General features: G+C 53.5%; 1 pseudogene; it reads right to left on the reverse strand.

The window, feature by feature from the left end:
• The window catches only part of LOC143261031 (large subunit ribosomal RNA), a 10,444-nt pseudogene that overhangs the window by 3,537 nt on the left and 1,907 nt on the right, over positions 1-5,000 (reverse strand).

Below are 5,000 nucleotides of genomic sequence, written 5' to 3' on the forward strand. Positions count from 1 at the left end.
GGCTCAAGTGTGGCTAGGGCACGTTTGCCCCTTGCGGCCTGGGTTGCCCAGGGGATTGATTGCATCCCATGTATTCCTGAGCCCAGCGGAGTGTTGTCTAGTGGCGTGTTCCGCCCACGAAAAACGGTCTGAAAAACCGTTTAACGTAAACTGGGGAACTGATGCCACGAGTGACAACAGTTCCCCAGTCGGAAGTCATACAGCACATACAGTGCTGTACAAAGAACACGCCACAGCCCGTATGCTAAATCAGGGCCTCGCCATTATGCGAAGTACTACATGTACGACGCACTGACGGTCTCTAATGCCTTCATCGCCGATACACCCATCGACTCGGCCGATCAACCCTCCTACGCGAGGGCTAGTTCGGGGGTTATCTCCCGCCCTGGGTGGCCACAGACCGCCACCGCCAGTAGATAGGGACAGATGGGAATCTCGTTAATCCATTCATGCGCGTCACTAATTAGATGACGAGGCATTTGGCTATTTTTTTTTTTTTTTTTTTTTTTTTTTTTTTTTTTTTTTTTTTTTATAGAGAGGAAAATCTTTTATAGACACCACGGAATTCTTCGACGTGGTAGTGTGGGATTCCTTATACCCACTAAAAACCTCTCTCTTCTCACGCCTAGATGTTATGGCGGAGGACGGCTTTATTTCCTGGTGCCGAATTTGCGATGTTGGGGCCCAGGTTGCCCATTACAGTGGCCGTGAATCGGGCGATCACCCAACGCCCTCCCTATTACCCGGATGACAGATGTTGTTTGTCATCTTATTCCATCTTGTCCAGTTCGTGTGCGATCCCTGAAGGGCCCTCGTAGTTATTGATCTTAAGAGCCCTTTGAGTCCTAGTGCGGAGATCGATTCAGCCGAGAGAGATGCCCACACGCCGCGCCAGGAGATGGTGACCGACGTCACTCTAACAGCTTCCGCCAAAACCCCAAATTCCTGGGCGACGCGATGCCTTAACAGCGGGGTGTCGTATTTAGCGACTTTCCTCGCATGTGCATCATTAAGCGACGTCGCACCGCTAACGACCTGGCTGTCGATGATCCTGACAGCTCCATCCTTAAAGGCCACCAAATCAGGCTTCTGCAGACCCGACTGCAGGACATAATGCGGATTCTCCCTAACCCTCCACCCACTCTGCCTCAGACCAAATGCTACGATTCGGCATATGGCATCGTGTCTGAGTATTCGACCCCCATGAGTCCGGTGACATCCCTGCACTATGTGTGCCGCCGTCTCCGTTACGGCGCACCCAGCACGACACAACACAGGAGCCCCATTCCCACGACGGCCTCTTGATGTTCTTACTCTGGTGGGCAGGGCGTTAATACGTACATGGTGATATTGCACGTAATCCCTGCCGGGGATCCCCGCAGAACAGGCGTCAACCCAAGAGCTGCTATCGATGACTTTAGCAGCCTCACGCAATTCTCCTCCATCGTTAGACTGATGGAGTAAAGATGCCCAGTATTTGGCACGATCCTCAGGTTGGAAGAGCGCCCGACCTTGGATAGTCAGAGCACTCTCCGCCCGTCGAACCGCTGCCACCACCGCCGGATGTTGGGAGGCATCTCTTGCAGCCGCACAGGAGGACCTCGCCATTGATGTTAACCTGGCGTGCATCATACCCGGTATCGATGTTCGAAACGCGGGGATGCCAAGTCCACCCTCCTTGCAACTGGCGTGGAAATACCCAAGTGGTACATCTTTGGGCAGACGCAACCACCTTCGAACGGCCAGCCGCGTCTGTTTGTCTAATGCCTTCAAGATTTTAAGTGGGCATCTTGTCAAAACCAGCTGGTGATAAAAACGCGGAATGAGGAAACAGCGCAAGATCTTGAGGCGCTGTTGAGGCTTGAGTGGCGCCTTGGTGATATTGGCCAACTCTCTGTCTAGCTTGCCCCCAGGTTTTTCAATACCCATTGGCGAGATCTTAATGCCCAGATATCGGAAGCCCTCGGTAGGTCCCAGTTGTTTTATAGACCGACCGTTGACCTCAAATTTGCTGGCGGAGAGTATCTTGTACTTCTTTTCTTTACCAGCGATCTGGATGGACATAGCCAGACATTTATCGGAGTTGAATTCCAACCCGTACTTTCGTGCCTCTTCCTCAGCCGTTCGAAGCATGCCCTGCATTCCTGAAACGGAGGACGCGAACAAGATCAGGTCATCCGCATACGCCAGTATATTGACCCTTTGCTCCCTGATAACATAGCCGACCTCCTCGGGTAACACCCTTATCACCCGGTCCATGACGATCGAGAATAGCAGGGACGACAAGGGATCGCCCTGCCGCACACCCCTCGCTACCCCGATCGGATCCGATGTCTCGCCACGGACCTGAAGCACGGTTCGGCTATTACGGTACGTCGCTGTTATGTACCTCACAAAGAGCTCCGGGAGTCCCAATCCCCTTAGTGCCGATGTTATGGCATGGTGACTAACGCTGTCAAACGCCTTGGCCACATCTAAGGACACAACGTGAAGCTGCTTTAAGCAGCTCCGTGCGTCACGAAGGGCAGTTGACAGTACAAGCACGTTCTCAGCACAGCCATCGTGTACTCCTCGTTGCCGCTCATCGATGAGACCGGCTTTTGCCAATCTCACCGCCAAGATTTTATGCAGCTGACGAACGACGACTGAAGCCACACTTATAGGACGGAACTCGGATGGTGTTGAGCTTCCGTCCTTCTTAGGGATAAATACCGTCCTGCTGATGAGGAGCTCAGATGGAAATGCCCCTACCGCAAGGATGACATTATAAAATAAGGTTCTTAGAACTACTGGCACACTCCTCCATTGCCTGCTCGAGATGTTATCGAGACCCGATGCCGAGGAGAGCGGGATCTCATTGGCCTGGATCTCATGGCCACGAACCGGCTCAGCGATCCAATGCAGGTCCTCCCCTTCCTGAACTGGATGAAGGTGTTCAATGGGGACAGAAGGACTGGTGAGCATAGGTGTCCAGTACTCCACCATCTCGCCAACGGTTGGTGTTTGAGCCTGCACCGGGCCATCCAGTACAAGCTTGGCCGCGCGAGACATGTCCTTCTTCCAGAGTTCCTGCATGGCCGCATACTCCCTTCTCCTCAGTCTCCACCTCGGCACGGGCCCGGCAGGTGCAGCTTTAGGTGGCCGGAGCAGTGGTGTTCTCCGCTCCTTTACTTTCGCAGAAGGCGTCGGAAAGACTCGTTGAAGCCATCGACAACAAGCACTCGGTGTTATTGGTTCTCGATTAAGAACCGTTCTCGCAAGACTTACGAGTTCCTCCGCTTCATGGGATTTCACCCTTTCGGCCGGATCAATCAGCTTACGGATAGCGTCAATATATTGGCACTGATGTTGCTGTGCCGACGCAGAGTGCTCCTGAACAGGAGTAGGCGAATCCGCCTGTCGATGACTTGTGTCGTGATGTTGAGTGACACTGGAGGTTGAAGGTTGAGACTCAACGGCAGTTCCACGCTCGCGGCATACACCGATCTTCTGTGTAACAAGAGCCTTATACGTCAATTTCTTTCTGAGGCCCTTCAGTCGATCAAGACTGAATTTATTGTCGAAGACCGTCAGCAGATGTTCGTTCATAAATTTGACGTTGCCCTGCACACTCGCAAGCGCCTCAGCCGCCGCCACCATCTCAGTCTCCTCCTGAGTCCACCTAACCTTCTTTACCGCCACCTGCACTCGTTGGTTGGCCTCGTCTGGATGAGCTCTCCTCACATGGACCCCCAACCCGATGGAAGTGGGAAAGGATCGCGAACAATGGGGACATGGATGTAGTGCCCCCCGTGACGCAAGATGTTGTGCGTCGTTACTGGACTGGTTGGGTTTATTTCTGGAGGTCGTCGGACAGACACTCCGACTCACTGTGGCCGCTGTCGTAGGGTCGGCGATCCGAGTGGCCCGAGGGCCCGCCGACAATGGGTCACTTGACCCATAATCTTTCTTGTGATTCTTCGGGCCTACGACAATAGAGCCATGGGGGTGGCAACCCCATGACCCATAACATGCCTCCCTCAAAGTGACTAGAGCCGCCGCCACATTAGCGCGAAGGCAGGCCATTTGGGTGGGCTGCACCCTTACAGCGGCTCATTACTGCTAGGCAGCACGTCGTGTCGCACAGAATTTAGCCGCAATGCACTGAATGGACAGGTCCAAACAATACATCACGTTACCGTCGGGAACCACGAGGAGGTACCTGTGCGACTAGGACGGGAGAGGCTAATGGACCTAACAAGAGGTCTATATTACGCATCACCGTCCCGCGGGAGGCCAAGGCACGGGACCGAGCTCGGATCCCAGCCACGAGAGCCGTTCACCTCGCCCAGGCCCGGCACGTCAGCCAGACCCGCTTCCCGACCAAGCCCGACACGCCCCGCTCCTCAGAGCCAATCCTTATCCCGAAGTTACGGATCCAATTTGCCGACTTCCCTTACCTACATTAATCTATCGACTAGAGGCTCTTTACCTTGGAGACCTGCTGCGGATATGGGTACGAACCGGCGCGACACCTCCACGTGGCCCTCTCCTGGATTTTCAAGGTCCGAGGGGATGATCCGGACACCGCCGCAACTGCGGTGCTCTTCGCGTTCCAAACCCTATCTCCCTGCTAGAGGTTTCCAGGGAACTCGAACGCTTATACAGAAAAGAAAACTCTCCCCGGATCTCCCGACGGCGTCTCCAGGTCATTTTGGGTTACCCCGACGAACACTCTTACGAGGGCCCGAATGGTATGCGGTTCCGCTGCCGGGTTCCGGAATAGAAACCGGATTCCCTTTCGCCCAATGGGTGTTTTTTGTGCATGTATATAATAACAAAATATGCTGCGATTTATATAATAATAAAAAAAATAATAAAATAGCTGCGTTTTTTTTACAAGTGTTTAACGTCTTAGGACACCTCATCTACATAGGATTTCTCTTAGGGCTTAGGATCGACTGACTCGTGTGCAACGGCTGTTCACACGAAACCCTTCTCCACGTCAGTCCTCCAGGGCC

This window comes from Megalopta genalis, unplaced genomic scaffold, assembly GCF_051020955.1.
Source record: "Megalopta genalis isolate 19385.01 unplaced genomic scaffold, iyMegGena1_principal scaffold0030, whole genome shotgun sequence".
In the NCBI taxonomy this organism is placed as follows: domain Eukaryota; kingdom Metazoa; phylum Arthropoda; class Insecta; order Hymenoptera; family Halictidae; genus Megalopta; species Megalopta genalis.